Source organism: Aphelocoma coerulescens, chromosome 2 (assembly GCF_041296385.1).
Source record: "Aphelocoma coerulescens isolate FSJ_1873_10779 chromosome 2, UR_Acoe_1.0, whole genome shotgun sequence".
In the NCBI taxonomy this organism is placed as follows: Eukaryota; Metazoa; Chordata; class Aves; order Passeriformes; family Corvidae; genus Aphelocoma; species Aphelocoma coerulescens.
In genome coordinates this window covers 107,823,056-107,849,220 of record NC_091015.1, presented here as the reverse complement: position 1 = coordinate 107,849,220, position 26,165 = coordinate 107,823,056, and the positions used below count along the sequence as shown (strand labels likewise).

General features: G+C 41.7%; 1 protein-coding gene and 1 long non-coding RNA gene across 7 annotated transcripts in view; both read left to right on the top strand.

The window, feature by feature from the left end:
• The first annotated feature begins 2,491 nt into the window (after positions 1 to 2,491).
• Positions 2,492 to 8,724, top strand: LOC138104945 (uncharacterized). Of its 5 annotated transcripts, none has more exons than XR_011148331.1 (5): positions 2,492 to 2,578; positions 3,027 to 3,106; positions 4,333 to 4,440; positions 6,818 to 7,057; positions 7,767 to 8,724. It is a non-coding gene; the product is annotated as an uncharacterized lncRNA (long non-coding RNA). The 5 variants fall into 5 exon arrangements; XR_011148332.1 differs by lacking the exon at positions 2,492 to 2,578 and adding an exon at positions 2,638 to 2,715; XR_011148333.1 differs by lacking the exon at positions 2,492 to 2,578 and adding an exon at positions 2,754 to 2,853.
• A 751-nt stretch (positions 8,725 to 9,475) lies between these two features.
• The window catches only part of ZNF407 (zinc finger protein 407), a 342,220-nt gene continuing 325,530 nt past the window's right edge, over positions 9,476 to 26,165 (top strand). The window contains exon 1 of one of the 2 annotated variants that reach the window (XM_069004333.1): positions 9,476 to 9,557. The gene's annotated coding sequence lies outside the window, so the exon portion shown is untranslated. Of the gene's footprint in view, positions 9,558 to 9,989; positions 10,474 to 26,165 lie in introns of those variants that run through there. The other variant, XM_069004332.1, reaches the window with a different exon arrangement.

Below are 26,165 nucleotides of genomic sequence, written 5' to 3'. Positions count from 1 at the left end.
GTGCCTGTGTCAAGAGAGGACTTCAAGACAAGGACCAAAAGCCTCAAAGCCCAGAATACGCTGGTTTGCACATCATCACAGAATAATTCTCTGTGAACTGTCAATTAAGAACGATTCTTCCGGATATTTTTCAGCATGGGGTAAAACAGCCTCTTGATGTCCTTTAAACTCAGTTTCTCTGCAGTTTAAAAAATTCCTTTCATGTGCCTTAAAAGATTTGTAGCCTACCTTCACCTGTTGAAAGCATTAAGGAACCAGCATGGTAATGACTGTTGCAGAGGTGAGTAATCCAGTGTCTGCACAGGATTCAGGGAAGATAGGTCCATGCTTAAAAGCTATCACACCACAGAGGTACATGAGGGAATATTGCTGAAGTATTTGAAGACATATAATTGACATAAAACATTTCAATCTCCGGGTTTGCAGTGGTTTTACAAGTTACAGAATCCCAGAGAATCACAGAATATGCCAAGTTAGAAGAGACCCACAAGGATCATTAAGTCCAACTTTTAGTCCTGTACAGAAGCATCCCCAAATTAGTTTAAAACATAATTGAAAGAAACCTCTGCTCATAAATATGACCCTTTTGGCAGAAGAATAGAAAAGTTGGTGAGATGGAGGTGGCAGATTTCATCATAAAAGAGGCATGGAGACTGTGTTTTAGGAATATGACTGCTCTGAAATACCACTACAATATATGCTGTCTATGTGTTCTACATTACAAAGCTGGAATGGAAGATGGGCTTATGTATTTTTTACTGCTGCTCTTTGGAATGACAAATAAAATAGAGTCAACAAAGAGCATCATTTTATAAGCATGGACACTATCAGAGCAGTGCACTTAAATAAGGTTCTGCTCTGAAATAGCCACTTACTGTCAAGTTAAAACCATGTGAGTGAAAGAGTGAGGCCACTGAATTATGCAGACCATCTCCATGCTCCTTCAGCCCCAGAGGAGAGAAAGAGCATAAAACTTCAGATTCTCCTGTCCATGAAAGAAAGCAAGCACTGGGAAAGCAACTCCCACCCACAGGGGTATTGAGAGCTACTCTTTCCTTCTTAGACCAAGTGTCTACACTGTCTTTTCCTTTTTTTTTTTTTTTTTTTTTTTAAATTGTGCAGCATCTCATTGGCCTTTTGAAAAAAAGGAACAGTGTGCATTTTTCTAAGGTCTGTACTGTTGTACAACATTTCTAAAAATGTCACTTCTTGGTTGCACTAACAGCTATTTGTTGCCACAGTAAGTTAGAGATAACTCTACAATACTAGTGTTAGGAATAGGATTAAAGTTTGCTTCTGTTTGTTAGCCTTACCCTGGTATGCCATATCCCATGCCAGAGCATATTAGATATTCTCAAATCCTGAACAACTAACTACAGAGATCATATGTACAATTTGTGTGCCTACATATGCAGGCGTGTAGCTGTATGTAAATGTACACTTGCAAGATCTAATCCAGTCACTGATTAAAAAAAAAAAATCTTGTCCATTCTGATTCAGGACTTTTTCTTACTAAGGACTGAATAATGGGAAAACAATGTTGTGGGGATGTCCAAAAGCAGCATCTGTATCTCTGACAGCTTGACACAGGTGTCAAGACTTAGATCATAGGATCATAAAAGGGTTTAGGTTGGAAGGGACCTTAAAGATCATAGAATTATAGAATAGTTCGGGCTGGAAGAGACCTTTGGAAACCATCCAGTCTAAGATAACTGCAATGAGCAGGATCAAGTAGATCAGGCTGCTCAGAGCCCCATCCAAGCTGACCTTGAATGTGTCCAGGGATGTTGCCTCCAACCACCTCTCTGGGCAACCTGTGCCAGTGTTTCACAGCCCCCAGAGTACATCTAACAGTACTACGTGCCTATACACAGCTGCTCAAATTCTGCCCGTCTCCCTGGTAGAGGAAGAATTGTCTCAAGTCTTCCTTTATTCCTGTAGGCTGTACATCCATGTTGTAGGGAATCCAACACTCAAGAATGGGATCATATTTTTCTATTGATTATTAATGTGAAAGAAATTAGAACATTTTAATTTCCATTTAAAATCGGGGGTTTAAGTGTGAAAGTCACTTTTTTATATTAGATAAACACAGTTTTTAATCCTTAAGTAATGTTTCAAAAGAGAAGACTGAAAAGTGTGTCAGCTAAAATCATGGAGAATAAGATGCTGACAATAGGAGCTGAAGGCACCGTGAGATGAGCAGCCTCCGGAGACTGAGAACTAATCAGGTCATTGTCTGCTTAGCCTGTGAAAGTGGAAATTAGGCTTATTCACATAGTTATGGTTTTCCTTTTCGGTCACACTACTCCCAGGAAGTTGACTTTGACTCCTGCTAGTTATTCCTTTCAGAATACAGCATTTGGCTTTTCTCACAAAATGTTATAAAATGCCTTGCTAGTTAAGGATGTTCATAGTCCGTGTTTGGACAGGGAATATTGTGCAACTGTGCCTTTACCTGTGACACAGAGGCCCCTGCCACAGTGGCTGGTGCCAGTGAGGACCAACGAGTTCCCTTGTTTCTGCTGGAATATTCCAGTGCAAGCAACATGTAAAGTTAAATACTTATTGCTCCAAGGTAAAGCTTAACTGATTTTCAAGATTATACCTTGTATCATAGCATATCTAGAATTTGAAGGGACCCATAAGGATCATTGAGCCCAACTCCATGTATGTCTGTATTTAGAGCTGCAGACACATCATGCCCTTTAGGAGGTGCGTCACAAAATATTTTAAACAAAGATATGAATGGAAAAACACGAACAGTTCCTTGTTAACAGATTGCATATTTGTCTACTTTGCTCTACTGCCAAATATTTCAGTGATTTTCTCACTTGCATTCTTCGGAACAGTGTATGAGAACACCTCCATGTTGCAGATAATTTTGACAAATATATAGCAAAGGTTTTTCTGCAGTGCTGCTATGTTAGATTACATAAAAGTAGACCAGGAAATTCAGAACGATCTGCTAACAACACAAGCATGGTGGTATGCAATTTTGAAACCTCTTCATATTTCTTTTTCAGCTATGAACCTGAACCAGTGTGACTCTTCTCCCTGAAGTCACTTAGAAGTCATTTTGACATTTCCACTGCTTTCTAAAGAGGTAAGTGAAAGAGTCACTGCTGTAATGGGAGGATCAGCAGTCCCTGCAAAGCTTTTCAGGGTTCTCACATGGAATAAGTTGTTTGGATGGAGGACAATGGAGACAGTTCCTAGTTACTTCATCCACTCTCAGAGTTTTAAAAATTGTAAATACTATCTGAAAGTGTGCTTGCATTTTGTTATGTAATTTCACTCGGGTTCTTTGGGTGAAACGTGCCACATTCACTTACTCCTCAAGGCAGGAACAACAGCTGTGGTCTGTGGTTTCTTGTGGACTTAAACAGATGAGTGAAAGTGCAAACACACTCCCACAGGTGTGGAATTTGAATTCTTTTTGCTAAGAAATTTTACCCTTGGGAGGGCAAAAAACCCCAGCAAAACCTTGATTAAGCTCCAAAGTCCACACTGCATAAGGTGCACCCTGACAGCAAAGAAAAATGGTCACATTCCTTACTTGATGAGCATTTGAGAATTTCAGTGTGTAACCAGGAAATTCTTCCCTTAAAGCTACCAGTTTTCACACATTCTTATTTCAGTGGATGTAGCTCTAACAGGACTAGGATGCGTGTGCCAGGTGAATAATATGTTGACTTAGTGAAGATGAAAAATAAGGATTAAATCTCTATTTCATGTAGTGTACTTTTTTTGCATATTATTTTCTGATCTGATACCACATTAAATCTTAATGTATTGATGCATAATGTACCAGACTTGATGTTGGTATTTGAGATATATGTCTATTTGAGAAACTTGCTTTGTGAGTTTGCAAGAGATTAATTGTACAGTGGCAGAGCTGTAAATTCTGGCAAGCCGGACATCTTCACACATAACAGGCAATACAGGGTAATAAATGACTCTCATTTTACTGCAATGAATTATTATTAAAATTAAATGAATTTTTATTAAAAACCCACAGTACAAGAAAACCAAATCCTTGGAGGTTTGGCAGAGTAGGCCTCCAGACAGACTTATACATATCTGTAGTTAAATGAAACCAGATGTTGTGGATGTATGTGTGTCTACTGCTGATGTTGCTACCAGTCTCAAAATCCTTCTGATGATCTCTCACTGTAAATTAACATGAAGTGCTGGCCAATTGCATGTTCCCCAGCCTTCTGATGCAGCTACAATTTTCTTTTTTTTTTTAACATCTGTAAGAATAATTGAAATATCATGCTAGTCTTCTTATTTGTGGAACTGAAGGGGATTTTTTTTTTCTGAGCTTAGAATTGCAACTGTAACAGAAACTGGAAAATATTCAACATGACACATTCCTGACATATACCCTTCTGGTAGAAGAAACAAGTGATGGCAGAGCCCTCGTATGAATTTCATGTAAGTTTGCATCAGTCTTTTTTTACAATTAGAAATTCAAGAGTTAGTACTGCTTTACTCATCTCCTGTGAATTATTGCCTTCCTGACAAGGCATCAAATTCCATAGGCAGGGTTAACATCCTCAATTTGACAGCAACCCTGACATTCCAGTGACAACTTCAAAAGATAAAGTTTCATTTCATCACAGTGGAAGGACCAGTAAGATCCTGGAAGTACAATCTTTCTAAATCTGGCTTTGGTAGGGGCTTCTGGACACCAAAATTTATATAGTCCACTTTTTATTAAAAAACAGTGGAATGAAAAGATACATTTTAAACAAACTAACAAGCAAACAAGTAAAACCATAACAGGGGCTGTGCTAGCTTCACTCCTGGTGAACAAGCTAGCAATGGCAGTCTGTGCTTAGCCTTTGCTAAGTCGCCCTTATAAAGTGCCCAAAAAAAGTGTTATCGGCCCAGGAAAGAAAATATTCACCAGCAGTGTTCTCTAGGTGCTGGTGTATCTTAACACGGGATTTTCTGGAGGGAACAGCCTGAAGACTTAAAGGTAATGTCCATGGGTAAAATTTCTACCTGTCTGCTTCAAGTAACTTTAGTTATTTGTCAGCATGGAAAAAAACCCCACATCTGATTTATTGGTATATTGATATTGATGTATGTATCTAGAAAGCTGCATGCACAGAGACGTAAGCAAGGTCTCCTATCTGCATGTTTTGTATTCTGTATGCAAAACAGTTTAATTGTTTGTGCTTATATGCAATTGCTTTCTATGACCATTTTGAGATGTTGGCTACTGTGACACTGAGCAGACAGCTGGCTGACTACTGTTCTAGGCTATTACATATCATAGATATTACACACTTCTTACCACCCCTCAGCTGGACTGTAACTTGACTTTAGAGAAACGTAACCCAGATTATTCAGGATCTGATGCAAGATCACATCTGACTCTTCAAGTGCCTCTGTGAAGATACCTCTCTGTGCACATGCAGATAGGTATCCATGGCCCCCATACTTCTGTTTCAGACTGAACAGAAAGCCTTTAATAATACTGGCAAAACTAGGCCTGGATGATGCATCTCGTGAGCCAAATGAAAGCATTTGCAGTCACTGTTCCTCTCTTTTGTTAAGTGGGGGAACTTCAAGCATTATCTTGTTGTTTTTTTTTCAAATTCTTGCAGTTTCTGTAAACTTAAACTTCTATAAAAGTATTTTAATTTCAAAAAATCCTTTTATTCTCTTGAAGCTGCTCAAAAATATTTTTCCCCCTGATTTTATGTAATTATAAGAAATTCAAACAAATACCTTCTAAGTGTTTCTTTAAAGCCTTTATATTTTTCTCAAACATTTATAATGCACTTACAATAGCAGGAAAAGTTGGGAAACCACATAATTTTTATCACATTTTTACCTGCTTGCATAAGGTTCTTTAAATCACAACAAAAAAATTTAACAAAAGGTACCTAGCAGTGGGAACGCATTTTGTTTATGTAAAAATGGGTAACTATCTGTACTTCAAACAAGTTCCTTGGCACAACTGGGCTGTGAACCCAGCGGTTAAAATGAAGTGAGTCAGAAGGTGCAGCCTTTAATCAAAGAGCGGGTGCAGGTGCCACGGGCAGTGTGACCTCGGTGGCACAAAGGCGCAGCCGTGCCCGGACGCGCCCACACCTCCTCTGGTTCCTGGAGCGGGTGTGGCTGCCCGGCCGTGGAGCGGGTTGGGCGGGGCTGTGCGCGCTCGCTTTGGACACCAGGCACAGTGGGCACTGAAAGGCTAGCATGGTTCCCTCCACAGGGGCAGCTCCCCACAAATCCACATCAGAGCTGCAGCCATCTGGCCTCAGCTAGCCCATACATGCTCAGGTGTGGCACTGGCAGTGCCCTCTGTGGCCAGACGCCACCTGTGTTTTGCCCAGGCTGCCATTCGGCCGAGGCAGTGCCGGAACCAGCTGAACCGTGGATCACAGCAGTGCTGCACCAGTGCTAAGCGAGGGACCAGGATCACAGGACCACGGCGGATTCATAGAATTGGTCATTGCAATTGTCCATTGTTAAAAAAGACCTTTATCGAGTCCAACCATTAACCCAGCACCGCCAAGTCCACCACTAAACCATGTCCCTAAGTGCCACATCTTTAAATATCTCCAAGGATGCTGACTCAACCAAATTCCATCCGTTTGAACAGCATGCAGCAGCAGGTCACTCAAACTGGAATATTGCACTTTGCTTCCTGAATCACACACCTTGACAAATGGGCAAAATAACTTGCATTAAAAAGGGAAAGTATTCATACATGTGTATATATATGCATAGGTAATTGACACTAAAAGGTTTCTTGGTGTTTATATCCTAATTATTCTGTTCCATGTTTTCTTAGGGGTTGGAACTGCAGAAGAAAGATATATGCAAGTTTTCTTCAAAAATGTGCTACTCTGTTAAAAACCAATGGTGGTTAAGAAACTGTTATGGACAGTACTGGTGATGACTTGATACCCTACAGACACCATGGTGTCCTTTGGAGGCCCTGCCAGCAACATTCTATTTATGAGATCATCATCGAGTCACGGAGTTATTTCTTCTAAACAAATCTGATGGGAAAACCCATGACTCAGAGTTGGTAAGTAGTATTACGGTGACTGCCTTTATCTTGCTGAATGTCTGATTTCTGGTAGTAGTAATCACAAAGCTCTGTGTGTTTTCTGTACAGGAGCAAACACAGAATATTAAGTAGGAAAGGTAGGGAGAGTTTTAAGTTAAACAGCTAAGTAAAGAGCTGGTACTACTCTTAAAATGAGCAACATTTCTAGTGAAGTCAGTATTTTGGTGTGGTATAAATATAGCAACTGACAAACATTCCTAGTGTCATATTCTGTCAGAAAATAAATATAGTCTATGTTTACAATACATTGATGAACTAACTTATTAACTAATTAAATCCTTGTTAATTACTCATTGGCTTATTCAGCTTGCATTCTAATCTCTTTTTATTAGCATAAATATTTCAGAGCACAGAACAACCACTTTTCAGCACAACTTTAGAATTCTGTATATACCTAAGTCAGAACATTAAATGTAGGGATGTCTGTACACATTTAATAAATACAGCTTAGAATTGCAAAATAAAATTAGTAATTTTTGGTATAGGTATAAATTTTTTTTAGATTAATAGTGATTCTGCCTCAGATGCTATTTCTCCCATACCAATGGCTCCCTCTTCAGGCTATTCCTAAAATATGCTGCCTCTTTTCATTTTGTTAGAAATACTTCCACTTACAAAACTCCAGCTCTCATAGTCACGTCTTTTTTTCCACTATGTTTCCGCACAGTAGGTAAATGATGAAGTAACTGATGGACCAAGCAGGCTCACTTGGTGTTACCTGAGACCCAGACCTACAAATATTTTAAGGCACATGAAAGGAATTTTTTAAACTGCAGAGAAACTGAGCTTAAAGGACAAGAGGCTGTTTTACCTCTTTTCCCCATGCTGAAAAATATCCAGAAGAATCACATTGTTCTTAATTGTATTGTTCTTACAACTGCCAGTGATTTCTGTAGACTCTCAAACTATTAAATCTAAATATGTATCTAGAATCCCAAAGATACCTTTACTACAAATTTAGCCATATTCTGTGTATATTTCCTATCATACACAGAACAATTAAATTCTGTAGTACAGCCCTTAGGCACAGGAAAAGGAGCTAGCCCTCTTCACTGATGTTCTGTGTGGTACTTTAGCATTTTAATTTGTTCATTCATTTCAAATCTTTCCCAAGACACTGGTGAAGTCTTGGGCGCTCCACTTCGCTTCAATGAAAGGCTCAGGCGACAGCAACTGCTTCATTTTCAACCCATTCTTACAGTCTTTACAACCCACAACAGAATTGGCATTGCTGTGCCATAAACTTAGCAGATTAGCCAGCGACTAACTGGCTGAATAGAACTCTTAAGTTGTCACTTCTAGTTGGTAAGCTCGTGCACACTGCATGACTGGAAAAAGTCAGTGAACTGCAAATGTATTCCCAGTGAGGTGTTCTCTCCTAGTGACTGTGTGCAACGGCCTTGAAGAATGCTAAATGCTGTTTAATTAAGCTACTCTGTCTATTAAAAAATGTTGTGTAATCAGGACATAAATGGGAAACCTGCATTTTTAAAAATCATAAGCAACAGTGAAAAAGCAACTGCATTTCACCACAGAAGTCTGAAGACTCTTTAGATGACTCTTTGCTTTGATATTAATCATGTAACTTGGCTTAAGGAAGAAAGAAAGAACACTTAGGGTTTCATCATCACAGTTTCTTCACTAATTTTATAAAGTACAAAATACTTCACAAATAGCCTCCCTCTTGCCTTTTTCAACTGTTTCTCCCTTGAACTGCACTCCCTGAAAGATATTTTAAGTACAGCTTGGAGCATGGGCACCACCTTCGACTGATAACCTTAGTGAACGGCTGCGGTGCTGTACGACAAGGACGTGTTTCCCCCTCCCCCAGAACAGGTTTCCCATGGACCAGATGCAAGTCTCGCTGCAGTGCGATGCAGGGTGAGGACGTGAGGCACAGCTTTACGCGCAGCCCTGCGCGGCCCAAGCTTACACGGGCGCAACCCAGAGCCAGGGCTGCACTGGGGGCAGGGGGCACAGGCAGGCCGGGCTGCGCCACGCACCAAGAACAGGCAGCTGCGGGAAGCTCCACAAGCGCACCCGCTGGCTCCTGCCACCCCGCCTGCTTTCGTCCGGCAGGCGCACGAAGCTCCGGCCTCACCGGCACGCGCATCCCGGGAAAACCCTCGGGGTTCCCTCCTTTCTTTTGGGACTATCCCTTCCCGGGACGATGTGGGGGGCAGCAGGGGCCGGGAGTTAGGGACGATGTCAGGGCAGGGCAAGATGGCGCCAGGGCGCGCGCGCGCGGCGGCAGGCGTTGGGCGCGCGGCCCCTCACGCCGGCGGCGGCACGAGCGGCGCCTCCGCACCGGCTCCCGCCCCGCCGGCGCCGCCGCGTCACGTGGGCGCGCCTCGCCCCCGCCCCCCGCGCGCCGGGCGTGACGCAGCGCGGCGGATCTACGGCGCGCCACTGGTGACACGGCTCAGCACAAGCGGAGGCGCTCGGCTCCCCCCGCGCGGTAAGCGCTGCCCGCCGCGGCGCGGCAGCCCCGTCTCGCCGCTCGGCGGCGCGGGGCGAGCTGCTACCTCAGCCCTCGCGAGGGGGGCTCATGGGGTCGCCGCGTCGCTGTCTCCCCTCGGGCTTTTTGGGCCTCTGCGCTGCCGTCGTTTTTTTTTTTTTTTTTTTTCCCTTTGGAGAGGGCGGGCGGGCTGTGGCGCACCGGCGGAGCCAATCCCGTGCCTGCTTCCTCCCAAGCTGCTCGCCGATTGGCCGGGGTGCCGAGGGCGGGAAGAGCGCCCCTTGCGCCCATTGGCCGCCGCAGCCGGCCCCGGGGCCGTGGCGGGTCTTCCCTTCCGCTCTGCCGCGGACGGGCGCGGCGGGGAGAGGGCATGGGAATGGGCGGGGGGAGCGGGGACGGAAGGAGGGAGGGAGAAGCGAGTGGGGTGGGGACCCGCGCGAGCCGCCACTGCGTTGCGCGGCTCCGGTTGCAGCGCGCTCCGGGCTCCTCCCCGGTTCCCTGTGTCCCCCGCCCTTCGCCCAGTTCCGTAGGATCGGTGCGCACGCGCGAGGCTCCGTCGGGCGGGGCTGTGGCGTGAGGAGACAGCGGGGCACAGCGGCGAGGCGGTGGGCGTCGGCCCCGTGGAGCCGCCGCCCCGCGAGGACGGCACCGGGCAGCGCCCCCGAACCGCCGTGCGGGACTGTTTGCGCGGCGGCGTCTGCGCAGGCGCGGCGGGGCGGGGGCAGGGGTGAGGTCGGTGCGGGGTGGGCGTTCGGAAGTGCCGGCGTGTGGGGTCCGGCGCTGCCTGAGTGGCTTCAACCCCTCTTTTCTTACTTCCCCCTCCTATCCCGAAGGTTGGTGTAGAGTAAGAGGGGATGAGCGTTGAGAAGTGCAGCAGTTGGCGGTGAGGGACGATGCACGTGACTGCAGGAGCTCTGTACGTGGGTCTTACAAGGGATAAAGGAAGGGTTGTACTTGCTTTCCCTTTATTCTGCTTCAGTCACCAAGCAGAGCAGTGACAGAATTACAGAATTAGGTTTGAAAAGACCTCTGATACACGGAACACCGTCTTGTCAACAGACCATAGTACTGCGTAGCACATACAGTCTTTCCTTAAACACCTCCAGGGACAGGGACTCCATCACCTCCCCGGGCAGTCCATTCCAAAGTCTAAACACACTTTCAGTGAAAAAATTCTAATGTCCAGCCTAAACTTCCACTGGTGCAGTTTTAGGCTTTTGTGCTCTAATCCTGTCGCTGGTTGCCTGGGAGAAGAGGCCGATCCCCACCTGGCCACACCCTCTTCAGGTGGTTGTAGAGAGTGATAAGGTCTCCCTTGAGTCTCATTTTTTCCAGGCTAAACAATCCCAGCTCCCTCAGCCATTTCTCGTAGGATTTGTGCTTCAGACCTTCTGCTTGTTTACTGCCTTCCTCTGGAGGTTAGACTCTTGAGTTATGAGCATCTCCTGTGCTCTCACAGTCTTGTGATTTTCAACATGGTTTTGTCTGATCAAGGGAATCAGAGTAGACTCTTAAGGAACTTGCCAGATTGTGGCAGAGAAAGCAATTTCTCATAAACAGCACAGCAACATTAACACATTTCTGAGGGTGTGTGTGTCTTGAGTAGGAAAGATCATTAAACCAAAACTACTGCTTTAGGTAGCCTTTGAGGGATAGTTGATCATCTATATGTCCTTTATATAGAAGAAATTTTCTAATATGAGGGTGGTGAGGCATTGGCACAGGTTGCCCAGAGATGTTGTGGATGTTCCATCCCTGCAAGTGTTCCAAGGCCAGGCTGGATGGGGCTCTGAGCAACTGGGTCTTGTGGAAAGTGTCCTTACCCATGGCAGGGGTGTTGCAATTACATGATCTTTAAGGTGCCTTCCAACCCAAGCCTTTCTATGAGTCTGTGATTCTGTCTTGTTTAATTTGACTTGAGCAAAGTTTCCTGTTGCTCCTTCAAATAACTCGTGTGGCTTGTGAACCACAATGTTAATACTAAATATAGTGTTACTTGGAGGAAGGAAAGGCAAAAACCATTTGTGATCTGAATGCTGTAGCAAGCAGTGATCTTAGAATTTGCATTGTTAAAAGTTTTGTTTCTGTTTTCCTGTGCCCTCTTTTCTTCTTTGTGTGGTTGTACTGATGCAGGCTTGCAAGACCTTGGCTTTGTCATGTGCTTGTGCTCATCTATATCATACTAAGCATGATGATAACACCTAGGGGGTAGTAAACAATGGAAATCCAAAAGTGCAAGGGTAATAGCGGCAGTGGTGGATTTGCTGATGGTGCAAAGCCATAACAGACTAACATACAATTTAAACACTGGATGTAATTTCCTGTGATTCTCACCTTAATGCCAAAGGTGTGGCATGTGAAGACTATAAATTTTCCATTCCTGTATCAGAAGATGAGTAATCAAGATGTTTGTATGAGGCTGGAGCTTTAGATGGTAGGATCTATATTTTTCCCAGGTCACACCTCTGCATGAAAGATGAAGACAATTACAGGCTTCAGTTTGGTCTCTTGCAATATCCTACACTATTCACAGCAAGTTACATTCATCATAGAAGTAACGTTGCAGTCATTCCATCCTTATTTCATAAATTATTTCAGCATGGACATACAATCAGATTGTAGCTTTTATATATAAAATATGGAGCCTGGCAGTAATTGTATAATCCATACATTTTAAAAAAAGTCAAATGCACTGATGTGACAGCACGATGATGGACTGTGACTTTTTCAGTATGTTCAAACATGTCAGTTTTATTATCATTTTGGGAAATATAATTCAAACGACCTGAGTTAAATCCTTTACTATCATTCTTCTGTTGGAACTATTGTATAGTAAGAGCATCAAAGATTTTTCATTTATTTGCATGAGTTTTCTTTGTTAGAAACGCTTTTAAAACTTAAGCTATGTGGTCTCTTTTTATAGAAAAACATTACATGGTGATAGAATGTGTGTGAAGCAGATGTCAGTCACAGTACTCCATTAAACCCAACCTTTTGTAGTGAGAAACAGCGTTTTCTTGTTAGTGTGCACAACATTAAGAATGAGGTAGCTTTGCTTTTCATGGTTTTTTTTTCGTTAATTTTTTGAATGTGTACAATGTTGTGGTTTTATGAGTGACCTGAAATAGACAGACTGCCACATGAAATGTGGTTGAACTGGAATTGTTGGGTGGCTCCTACGATTGAATTTCCTAATGTGGCTTAGAATTTAAATATTCTCTTTCTTGGGAAAAAAGAAATGCTTCATTGGATGGATGATCCCATCAGTCAAATAAAAGCATTGGTTTAAGATGCACCTGGTCTAGTCATTCATTGAAATTAATGCCTTGGTATTATGATGCATGTTAAAGGTACTAAAAGTTGACTTTTTAGATTGAAATCTGGAGTATAACTTACTCTTTTGAAAGCCTGAGGAGAAAGACAAGATGATGTGATTGAACAGATGTAGTGCCTGTGGTTCCTTCAGCTGTTCACAAACCCAGATGTGGTGAGTGGTCTCTCTGCTGTGCTCTGTGTTATGTGAGGAGTCAAATGGAAATGGTGCTTTCACTTTGACAGATTGTCAGCAGCTGCCCAGCAGAGCATTTGTGGTTATTCTTCCACCCCAGAAAAGTCTTGTTTTGTGTTGGCCTTGCCACCTCGGGGTAGTTCTGCCACCACTGCCCGAGGTGCAGCTGCATCACACAGTGCCTGGCCAGCAGCAGCCAAAGCACGGAGGCACCGCTCCTCCTGTACCACATGAGTGGAAGGAGCAGAACTAAGGACAGCGCTTCTTGGTGGACACAAAGGCACGAACAAAATGAGTACTGTGCCTCACCAGTGACCATAGAATCAACTAGGTTGTAACAGACCTTTGAGATCAAGTCCAATCTATGACCTGACACCACCATTTCAATTAGGCCATGGCACTAAGTGCTGAGTCCAGTCTTTCCTCAAAACACCTCCAGGGACGGTGACTCCACCACCTCCCTGGGCAGCCCATTTCAATGTCTAGTCACCCTTTGTGTGAAGAAACTCTTCCTCGTGCAGGCTAAACCCCCTCTGGTGCAGCTTAAGACTTGTGTTCTCTTGTCCTGTTGCAGGTTGCTTGGGAGAAGAGGCTGACTTCACTCAGGCAAGTACAATGTTCAGTATGAACAGGCAGGCATAGGGCTACCCATGGATGTCTTGGAGAGAATGAATTAGGAGTAGGGTCGCATGGGGCCTGGCATTGCAAACTGCTTAAATCTTGCCTGGCCCGTGGTGTCGAAGTTCATGTGAAATCTCTCCAGTACCATCAGAGTGGTTTAATCTTCAGTCCATTTGCCTTTACATGGTTATACAAAAGTGTATGAAAGTTTAAATAAGTCTATACCTACTTCTAAACTGGATTTTTTTTTTTTTTGTCATTTTGGACTGTGTTAACACATAAACTCAGATTGTTTATTAGCCTGTGTGTATAAAACCAGTGAAGAAGAAGCAAAAAATGTAAAGACGTTCTTGTAATTTCTAATTTCTCACCTGTGGAAATTCCAAAGGTGACTTTTTGCTTTGTAGAAAGAAGTTGTATGTTTAAAACAGGGAAACCACACCTGCTTTCCTGCTCTGCAATTGTGAATGCCGTTAATCCTGTTTCTGCCATCTGCCAGTGAAGAGTCTCTAGTTACAGAACAGTCTGTAGCCAATTGCAGGTGTTTATATTAAATATATGTGGAAGTTTTCATATTTTACTTATTCTCAGTTCTTCAACATGTGAAGATGAAAGATTGTGTCCCAAAGTTATGTTAGCAATTTATAGCTTTATAGCAGAAAGAAACCTAGCTATGTGTTTTTCCTCAGTATGAAAAGGAAAATTACAGTAAGGGCTACCCAATTCACATACATTCTTACAAAGAATAACCCAAGTGCCTTTTAGAAACAGGCAGTAATGGTGTTCCAAAAGTAAAATGCTTGTTTGCATGATCGTGACTGCTTTCCAGTCTTGTGTTAGCAGAGTTGTTGATTGCTAATTTTTTTGTTTTGTTTGCTTGTTCTACAACAGGCTGACTTTTCTCAGTAGTCTGGCCTACTACTGAGCTACTGTCTGCCACAGTGTGGGTTATGTTTAAGTGGGCTCTGAGGCTGTGAATGTTCTTAGGTTTTTTTGATCCTCAGTGGCACAGGCATAAATTTTAATTGCCTCTGTCTTTCTGAGTCTAAACGTAGATGTTGTTACATGTGTGTGGCGTATGCAGTGGCCCAGGAGGAGGTTTGCAGAGTTAGGGTATGCAGTATTTCAGTGAATAGATCTGAATGTATACATCTCTATAGGTTACTGTTTTGCTTCAAGTGCATATATAGATGCTTTTCTAGCTGTTACTTCTTTGTCTGGTTGTAGTTACAAAGTTTCTTGCTGTCCTTAGCCCCATCTTTGGAATTTCAAAAGTTCTTCTCAAAAATGTAGGTAGCGAGATGTAAAAAATACATAAAAATGTTCAGATCCACTGGAATTACAAGGGGTAACAAAACTTATCTGAATAGTAATACTAAGTCATCATTTTGTATGGAAATCATTGTTTAATTTTTTTTGTTTGTTTGTTTTTTTGGTTTTTTTTTGGTGGAATCCACGCAATTACTTGGTATATAAGCTTTTCTGTAGGAAACATTCCAGCAAGAAGCTTGAAAAGTATGGATGTCCTGACAAGAATTCAAATTTAATTAAAGACAGATTGCTGTATTGCCATTTGGATGGCCTTGAGAGCTCTGGTATGGCTTTATATATGTGAGTTCTCTCTTAAGTCAGGTTTTCAAGCTTGGGCTCACCCTGGAAGAGCCTGTGACCTTCAGCTGCTTCTATTCAGTGCGTTAGAGTTTGGATTTATTTAAATGTTTGCTGTAAATGTTTGCTATGAACATATGAGATAGTCCACAGTTGGCTTTAGGACACGTAATCAGGAGGAGACTTATTTTACCTGTACTGGTGGTGTGTAGCATGTTGTTACCGTCCACTTCTCTGTTCAAAGGAGAAGCATGGACAGGGGTGACCTCTCCATCTTGGTTCACATGTGGAAGCATGAGACTTGCTGCTCTTGTACTGCCTGGGGGGTTGGTGCCTCCAGAAAGCCCTGTGCTGGCTGTATGTGTGTGCTGTAGCTGAGTCGTATCCTGCTGTATGCCCAGAGCTCCCTGGATGTGCCAGGGTTTCCTGCTCAATGTTCTGCAGCCATGCAGGAAATCCTGCGTGGCTGACAAGTGTCAGATTTCCTGGTGCATGGGGTACAGCCAGTAAGTGGAAGGCTTCTGAAGAGCATGTCTTGACATTCCTGGGATAGCCAGCATCTATGCACAGCTTTCTCCAAAAGAACCATTCCATAGGACTACAGCACTTTTGCATTTTGCAATGCCATGTGGTCTTTTAACATGGTGAAAGAAATTCCTGTTACATGCTTGTTTTCTATTGAATGTTTAAGTGACATTGAATATTTAAGTTGGATTGTTCCAAGTCCTTGAGAAAAGGATAGCAAACTCCATAAATTCAGTGAAGGCAAAATGTTGCACTTTCCTGGTTCCTTGGTGTGTAACATGCTTTCTGCAGGTATGTATTGATATTGGATTTGGGACACTGAATACTCAGTGGGGACAGCAGTGACCCTTGTGTTTTGTTTTTTTGTTTGACTTGTTACTTTTGTCTTCTTCACTTCCCATTTTTGATGCCAGTGAAGTAAAAGCTGTTTCTTTTCATGTTCCCCATGTGGGGCAAACTGAGGTTTACCTTAATCTTTAAAGGAAAAGGGGTTCTTGAGTTGTGTCATATAAATTGTTAATAGGATATACACTTCTGAAAAGTCAGAATGGTTAAATATAAAATCTAAAAGCCTCGATAAGCTTGTTTGTTTGTTTGCTTGCTTTGGCAGCTCCAGAATAAAATGCAATGAATACTAAAAATTGCTAGTTCAGCATGTGTATCTTCTACTGGGCAAAGCCTGGTTGTTACAAGTCAGAGCTATTTTTTTTTGGATTGGATCCAGTACTAGCACAACATGTAAGTTCAAAGATACAGTACATAAGGATGTTTTCTGGATGTTGTCTTCAAAATCTGCCAACTTAGTTTCTATTGTTCTGAGTTTCATTGGTGCAACAATGGACTGATTTGAATTGCATTTGCTTTTTTTTCCCCTGCCTGTTGTTCGCATTTTCATTTTAAATTATTTACAAGTCTGAGGCTTGAAGATGAGAGCCTAATGAATGCTTTTAAAAATAAAACCTTCTTCTTTAAGCATGTTATGCTTCATGTTTTGAATTTATAACCCAAGCCTTAATGAATAGTTTCCTAGTTGCTCTCATCTTAGAATTTATGAGCTGTCCTATTTACAAGTTTACCTATACAATGGAAAGATAATTCCTGTTTACCTTAAATGAACTGTTCTTGTTAACAAGCTTAAACTGCTAATTAGGAATAATATGGCAATGAATACTATGTCAAACCTTTTAGCAAGAATGCGAAGACGCAATATTTAGTTGTTGAGCCTTTTTCTGGTACATAGCGCGTAAGAGTACGGTGTTGTGGTTTTTGATGTCTCATATACATATCAGGTTAATAAAAAGTATTTTGGAAAGAAACTATGGCCTATAGGTCCTCACAGAAGCAGATTGACTTCTGCCCTACATTAAGGATGATATGTTGGTGTCCGTGTAATACGATACTGCTAAAAGCCTCTTTGTTACAAGGCTTCAGATAGATGGCAGACATGTGAAAGAACCCTTATGACTTCATGTTTATGTCCAGGTACTGTATTTTAACAGATAAATTATTCTCCTGAAAAAACCAGCAGGGATAGCAGTAGTTGCTTTAAGTGTACATTAATGTAATTTAATCAGGAAGGAAAGAAAACCTGGGACTAGAATTTGATGTTATTTACCTGACTATAAATTGGAATATTTCCATTTAGTTTAACAGAATTTTTTCAATTTGTGTCAAAATGATCAAAATCACAACCTGACAGAACCTCTCCATTTCATAATTTTTGTGTACTGAACCGGAGAAATAAAATCGGATTTTATTTTTTTTTTTGTCCAAATCCTACCACAAAAAACGGGTTGGTTCTTGAGCAGAGGTTTCATAACACAGTGTTGTTACTTGTTGGTACCAGGAGCTTGGGAGATACATTATATGAAAAAAACTACCCTTCTTTTTCTTTAGTTGTTTCTCATTAGACTTTAAGTGTCAAAGATGCAGACTTGTGAATTTGAGTGCCATTCATTCACAACTATTGCTTCGACTTCTTTGTGAGTGCCTCTGATATGTGCAGAGGATTGTATATAGGCTTTGTTCCCTGTCTCCTTTCCTTTCTGTCACCCAGGGAGTTTGCAACAGGGACGGCAACCTGAGGAGGGAAGGGGAGGAAGAGACTGAAGAGAAAGTTGACGTAGGTCTGGTGTTGACCTTCAGCTGCTTTGGAGCAGACATCTGATGAGATATAAGGAGCTCCTTCTCTCAAACCCCAGGAATCCTTCCTGGGCACAAGGTCATTGGGTACAGAAGGTGTTGTTTGGAGAGGACAAGTCAAAACCTGACAATGCATTTTGCTAGCTCAGGCTATTCAGGTTCCATTTCCAGGTAAAAAACATGCTGAACTTTGCTGGTGGTGGTTGACTTGCAGGAATGCTTTCTCTTTTTCGTCATTCACATCATCATGATTTTAGATGTTGCTGATTTCAGTAAAGTGTATTTTGAGGGTGAGTGCTGAAGCTTTTTTTCCAGAGATTGTGTACCTTTTTTGTATGCAAAAGGTATTTACCCTGTAAGGGGATGGATTTCTGAGGAGACTGACATACAGGCAGAGGCAATATATTATACCAGCTACTACAGGGGAGAAGTAGGCAAGCTTTCAGGCACACAAGCTTGTCTTCGTATCTGTTACTGGTACCAAGATAATTAAAATATACTTGAAATGAAAAAAAAGTTAATCTCTGAAGTTTATACTTAAATATTGTATGGAAGTGCAGGAATGTAAGCAGTATGTCTTTTTATGGCATCAAATAATATTTTATTTATACATTCGTTGTAAGTACTCAAAGGTCTTTAGACTTGCAATCAGAGAGTTTTGGGTGGCAGTATAACTGACAGTGCTGAGAAAATTTCAGTTGATGTCACTGTGGCCATGATTTCATTTTTACTTCATTTTTCAATTATTTTTCATCCTTGTATGTTATGTTTCTAAGCTTCATAGGATCTGTTCTGGGAGAAAAGAAAAACGTCACATAATATTTAAATTTTGTTTGAATAAACCACCTAGAAAGCACAGGAAAAAAAAGTTATATTCTCAAAAATAAAATCTCAGTAGGAATTTTGCATTGTAAAAGATGATGTTCATAGTGCTGGATTTGTTTAAACCGTCAGAATTGCAAAGCATAAATAATTACATAATTTCACACTTTCCAGTGAAGCCAGACCCTGATTAAGAAGTTGACAGCCTGAAAGACTCTGCTCTTTGACAGTGATGTCTGTATTCCCTCAATTTGTGCAACTGCATCTAGGAAAGCAAACTTAGCTTTATACCCTTTACTTTGAATGAGATCCCTTATTGACAAAGGCAGAATATTCCTTTTAATAAAAGTTTTCATACTTTAAATGCACAGATATTTCAGCTTTTCTGCTTTCAGCTAGCGTATATTTTGCTGATACTAGGTCTTCTTGCTGTCTTGGTCCTCACTGTCTTTCAGTATGTTTGATATTCATATTTCTTTTTTATTCCTTCTTCCTTGCTGTGCTTTTTTTCTTCCTTTTCTTAAACAAATAGACAATATGGTAATATGAACTCTAATAGGAAAAAGGCATTGTTTAACTCAGTTGGGGTACTACTAATCCAGTCACCAAATGTAACCATAACACAGCATGCATTTTAATTATTAAATATAATGGAAATTTTGCATTTTAAATCTAGAGCTATAAACCACTTGTTTGAAAATGCAGAGTTCAGTGCTATGACTTTAGCTTGTAGTGAATTACAGGGCAGTATTCTTTGATAAGTTATTACAAGTTGAAAATTAGTAGCATTCAGTGCTTGTGTTAATTTTGAGAGTACATATAGGAGTCACTGCAGGTCAAACTGAAGCTCAGTCGTGTATATTTTTAATGATTTAGTGAGCTGACTGGATAAAGTAGAGTTAGAATGTGTGGCTAATACAGTCATGCCAGTCATTCCAAATAGGGGAAATCTAAAGGCACATTTTGAGACTAGCATGCCCCCAAATTCTAGTACTTTGTAAAATATGCCTTATTATTAAAAGCCATAGTGTTGAGGTTTTGCTTTTAGAAATGTTTGTTTGAATAGTTCTTGAAAGCACTCCTAATGATTTTTTGGTGACCTTCCATTAAATAAGAGCTGCCAGGTAGAGCAATTAATAAATATTTTCTTGTGTTTGTTCAATACCTGTTTTTGTACTGAATACATTTTGACCATAAATTCTAATAAATACAGTGAATTCAAATAAAGTAATCTCATTGTCTGTTCATGTTTTGGCATGAAGTATAAAACTATTCCTAGAGTGAATGTGGATTTGACTGACTCTTCGCAAAAGATCCCTCGTTCCCTGCATGAGACGTACAGGCCTGAACAGGCTCTGTTTTCAGGAGTGGTGGACACCAAGTTATGGAGCAGCTGCAGGAGGTTTGGAGAAGTAGGAGGCTTTGCCTAGGTGCTTGCTTCAGGGTGTTCGCAAAACAGGTGTGCCCTAGGTACAAGAACAAGACTTCTCAGGTTCATGAGCAGTAAATAATATGGTAGTAGCTCTGCAGAGTCAGTGTGTCTTTTTTTTTCCAGTGTGCCAGATTTGGCAGCTCTCTTTTTCTGGGCTTAGGACTTGTGCTCACTGTCTTTCTCTAGCTGACTTCTTTCTAGGGGCTGTCTCATGCTGGTTGAGAAGGAGCTGGATTTTTTTCTTCCCTCCCTGAATCAGATGTGAGATACCAGTACTTAAAACTCCAGGTCTCACTTTCTGATCCAGACATTTTAAATCTCGACATTGAGCAGTACAATAGTGGTTTACATAGCAGGTAGATACAGACATGAGTGATTTTGGACTGTTGAATTTTGGGAATTGAGTGCAGATTTTTGTGCCATGGGACTGTCCGCTCCCTTAGAGGATCCTTGCTGTCTGATTCAGCTTTTCCTTTCCCTTCGTCTGTTTTCCTATTGGTGATCTGACATAAATTCCATAAACTGGGCACTGATTTTACATTTGCAGCCTTTGGTCTTTGAGTCTGGTTGTTTTAAGGATACATTTGTCTTAGAACACCAATTTTCTCATTCTTTCTCTTGTTCCTTACTGTTCATCTCTATTGCATATCAAATGATATCAAAATAATGAATGATGTCAATGTCTAATAGATCCTTAAAATTAATACGTTGTGGTTCTCTTTGCTCATGTACTTTTTTTGAGTATTTGGCTGGACGGTGTGTAGGTAATGTCTTTGTACTGTGTTTGGGTTTTTTATGTATATTTTGGAAATATTCTCTGCTGTCTGTGTATGCCAGATTAATCTAGTCCACCAAAAGATCTTCCCATTAAGGTTAGTTTTTAAAACTGTGACTGCTCCAAGGCTGAATCACTGTAGAGAACTAAAGAATTTATAAACCTTACTTATTTGTATTGCTCTGGGAATTGGTTGCAATATATATACATAGTCCTCATGGACTGTAAAGAATTGCTAAGAGAGAGGCTTTTCTAGTGAATAACCTTAGTTTAAGACTAAATAAAGGCTATGTTTGAACACATGGTCTTGGTGGTTTCCTCTAAAGAACAGTGCAGCGTCACCTGGGGCACATGGGAGCATCTCTGGACTTCAGGTCTTTGTGAGCTTCCTTGGTGTCCCTGAGACAGTGTCTGCAGGCAGCTGCGTGTTGTAGCTTGGCTGTTGCTCCTGCCAGCTTGTCCAACTCACCAGCTGCGCTGTGAGAACTAATGCGGGATTTTGTTCCTTTGCTACTTCTTTCTATTCCTTTCAGACTGTAAAATAGGGACTCTGAAAATAAAGGTAAATTTCGCTTTGGTGCTTTTTGTTGTGCTCCAGGAAAAAGCTGAAAATAAGCTATTGCTAGCAGGAAATAGCCTAGGTTGTAGCTTGCACCTTAAGGTAATAGGTTGCTTGTCTCTTGTTGCTTTATTTCATGCTTCATGCTGGAATCTGCCCTCTTATGTATGAATTGTTTTCCATGCTGTCTTAAATAAGACCCTTTTTATACCTTTTAATCCTTTGGCTTCTATGAACTTCTGGTGGTTTTTATCTGCCCTTATCTTTCTGTTGGTTTTCATTGCTCTATATGTTGTCCAATCTCCAGTTCCTGAATTCTCAAGACTTACATCTTTTCATCGGCAGAACCCTTTTTTTACATGCTGTTTTGTCTCTTTGTCATTTTTATGATGTGCTGATATGTTTTGTCTTGTCTCTTCTCTGACACAGGTGATTTTAATGCTCTTTGCTGTTCTCACTTATTTTTTCTTTGTCCAATTCTCAGTTGTACAGCTGACTTCAGGAGATAGCAGTAGGAAAAGATAGCCTGAACCTGGCAGGTCAGCAGCAGCTGGAGGCCAGTACCTGGCTCCCATCTGCCCAGGGGCTCTGGTGCAGCCAGCTGACCATCTCCCAATGATTCTTCAGAGGATGGGGTGGGCAGATGGGTCTGAATTACAATAGATGGCTCTTACTAACTGATTTAACTGGCCAGGCATTAAAATTCTTAGTCTGATTGCTTTTCCCCTTCTCTTCTCTCATGTTCTTTCTTGCCTTCCTTCTGAAACAGGTTTTTTTTTTTTTAAATTTGTAAAAGGAAAAGTATACCAACTTTTAAGTATGAAGTGGGTTTTTACAGCGGAGTTATAAATTCCAAAACTAGGTGGTTTATAATGGAAACACTTACGGGGGAGAGGGGAGGGCACGTTATAATACATATGTAACCTTTTTTCCCTCTCTTTAGTGAATAGACCGTTTAAACTAAATTAAGTAAAGGATATAAATTCTGTTGTTTCAGTTTTTAATATTTCATGGCTGATTTTATAGATAAAAGTTACATTTAATAATAAATATGAAGAAGAATTTATACAGCCTGTTCTAGTTTGATATGGAACAGCAAATCCCATTTCTCTGTAGCTGTAAAGAAAATTCATTATAATGTCTTTGATTGTAAGAGATGTCTTCATTGTGATTAGTTACACTGATAATAAAACAACCTTTTTACAAATGGCACAAGATACATGAGATCTCATGTGTCTGCCTTTTAATAGCATTGAATGTGTGCATTTGCTACCTTTATTCTGTAGTCCTTTCATTTATAGCTTGGCACTTTTAAAATCCACAAGTTATTAAAAATAATCTAATTTAATTTTTCTTTTGAAGAATTCTGGAGAATGTGTTATTAATATAGCTAAACTGTGCTAATTGTTGAGTTTTCAAAATATAAACTAATTTTAATTAAAAAGAAGTGGGTTTATATAATTTTATATAATTCTGAATAACAAGTTTTGTAGATAAAACAGTGCAATCTGGATATATAGTATTACTTTAGAAATCCTTTTTAAGCACCTAAAGAAATATCTTGATTTTCAAATGCCCTGTTCTCAGTGAATTCAGTTGGATTTGGATATTAATAGGTATTCGAGCTATTTAGAACATAGACAGTGGCGTGAGGATGCCTGGGTAAAAAGCCAGCTTGATGGCAGTGTCCAGAGAGTGGCAGTGAACAGAATTACATCCAGCTGCTGGCCAGTCACAAGTGGTGTTCCCCAGGGCTCAGTACTGGGGCTGGGTCTGTTTAATACCATTATCAATGATCTGGACAGGAGGATCGAGTGCACTCTGTCACTTTGCAGACAACACCAAGTTGGGCAGGTATGTTGATCTGCTGGAGGGCAGGAAGGCTCAGCAGAGGGATCTGGACAGGCTGGATCAGTGGGCTAAGGCCAACTGTGTGAGGTTCAACAGGGTCAAGTGCCAGGTCCTGCCCTTGGGTCACAACAACCCCAGGCAGCGCTACAGGCTGGGGGCAGAGTGCCTGGAAAGCTGCCAGTGGAAAAGGACCTGGGGCTGCTGACTGGCAGTGGCTGAACATGAGCCAGAGTGGGCCCAGGTGGCCAAGGAGGCCAATGGCATCCTGGCCTGTAGCAGGAATAGTGTGGCCAGCAGGAGCAGGGCAGGGATGGTCCCACTGTACTTGGCACTGTTGAGGCAGCACCTTGAATCCTGTGTTCAGTGTTGGGCCCTTCAGGAGAAGAAGGACATTGAGGCACTGGAGTGTGTCCAGGGAAGGGCAAGGGAGCTGGTGAAGCATCTGGAGCACAAGTCTTATGAGGAGCTGGGGTTGTTTAGCCTGAGAAAAGGAGGCTCAGGGGAGACTTTATCACTCTCTACGAGTACCTGGAAGGTACTCATGGCCATGTGGGGGTTGGTCTCTTCTCCCAAGTAACAAGTGACAGGACAAATAGAAATGGCCTCAAGTTGCACTGGGGGAAGTTTAGATAGGATTTATGAAAAATGCCTTCACTGTAAGGGTTGTCAAGCCCTGAAACAGGCTGCCCATGAAAGTGGTGAAGTTTTAACATCCCAGGAGGTATTTAAAAGACGTGTGGATATGGCACTTGACATGGTTTAGTGGTGAACTTGGCAGTGCTGGGTTAACAGCTAGACTCGATGAACATGGTCTTTTCCAACCTAAACAATTCTATGGTACGGGGTGAGGGAGAATTTTGTGAGGTATTCATTAAAAGGGATGTTAATTTATTTCTTCCATTGTACATGCATCTAAGAATACTTCGATCTCCTAAACACAGTAGTACAGAATGAGATTGATTAGAAAAGTGCAATGGTTATAATAAGATCCTTTGCGTATTTATATTGCTATGATTTGTGCTGTTACAGGGGTTCAACCAGTAAAATCTTCTGTATTGTTTAGTATATGGAAATAATATCAGATATTAAATCCTGGAAAAATGGTGCATTTACTACAAAATTTGAACTTGTAAAATGTAATTGTATTTGAAATTGTAAAATAGAATTGCAGGGTCACTGTTAGAAGCGGATTCCTTTCCTGCTTAATGTAAAAAGAATTTGGTGCTTTAGAATGAGGAAGGCTGCTCAGCTGACAAAACAGAAGTTGCATTTGATTATCAAATATTTATAGAATTTACCAGAAAGTGAAAGTCTGAATCATAGCTCTTGGGGAAAAATAGGATGTGATGCTCAAGTCTTCTGGAAAATTTGTGATGGAACAGCACACTTAATACTAGGTTTCACTGTAAAAGACATAAACCAACATTTTTGCTCTGTTGTCAGTAAGGTTTAATTTTACACTGTTTTCTCTTTTCCATTAACAATAGCAGCCAGGAAGAGAGTTAACTTGTTAAAGTTTTTCCCAGAGTAAATACTAGGAAAATGACTGTTGATGACTGAAACATAGGACTAAATATTGTTTTTACCCTCTGAGAGATAAACAGGCTGCATCAGGACCCTTTACTGTAGGAAGCATCCCCTTTGATTCGATGTTGCTTTCTATGCCTGCAGTGCTCCGTCAGAGGAACTGGATCTGTGGTGTGGGCTGCTCAGTCAGCTGAGAGCTGCTGAAACCCTGCCCTTCTGCTGTGCTTTGCTGTGATAAGTCACCACGCAGGTCACCCATCTTGTGGTCCCTCAGATCCTGTGGGTGTTTGAGCTGAGCAACAGCCTGTTTAGTGATATGTCAATTTTTTCCTGCCAGGAAAGTATTGGAGCAGGTGCAATTTATTACTGTAGCTTGGTCTCCGGGTACTTGCCCGTGGTTGCTGCAGAATATGTTTTTTGTGTTCATTAAAACCTATTGATCTTGGGAAAGTTTGTGGGATTGATTTGAACTTGGTGTTTTTCAGGGAATTAGTAGTATTTTTAGTAATAACACTCTCCTAATGGATTCCTGAGAGAGTGATGATGTATTGAGGAAATACAGAGTCTATGCAGCCAAGTTGCAGTTCTCATGCAACTCCTAAGGTTTCCTTGCCCAGGCAAGCACTGTGTGGTCCTTCTGTGACCTCCTGTGATGCCAGGAACTGTATCTGGGTGGGGTCCAGCAGCATCTGCACTCGCTGCCCAGGAGAGCCTTGGGGAGCAGAAGGTCATGCCTGGGGCCGCTGGGTTGACCTGGCCCATGTCTTTCGAGTCTGCAGAGGAGGAGGGCTGTGGTGCCACCCTGGATCATGCCAGATGATGGTTGGGTTAGCAGTGACTCTGTGTGGCTGGCGGGCTCTGGTGGGAGGAAGAGACTCCCCACACCTTGGGCTCCATTGCTGGTATTTTCCAGGGAGCTGTTTGATACTGTGGTGCTGAGAACCTGGAGATTTGAGTTTAATTTGATAAACCAGCAACTGAAGGAAATGCATTGTAGTCTTGTGTAGCTGTTAAACAGTGTTCTTCAAAATAGGGAGAGGGTTTTGCACAGTTAAGATACTCAAGTTACAGAAATCTCATAAGCAAGGTGCAGCTCTTAGAGCAGAGTGAAGCTTCGTAATTTTTGTAGGTATTAGGGAAGTGGTCCCCAGTGCAACTGTTCTCTGTTGCTACACCCCATGCACCACTCCTGCAGGAGAGATGAAAATGTTAATTGTCAGGTGATTCCTTGTTTGGGA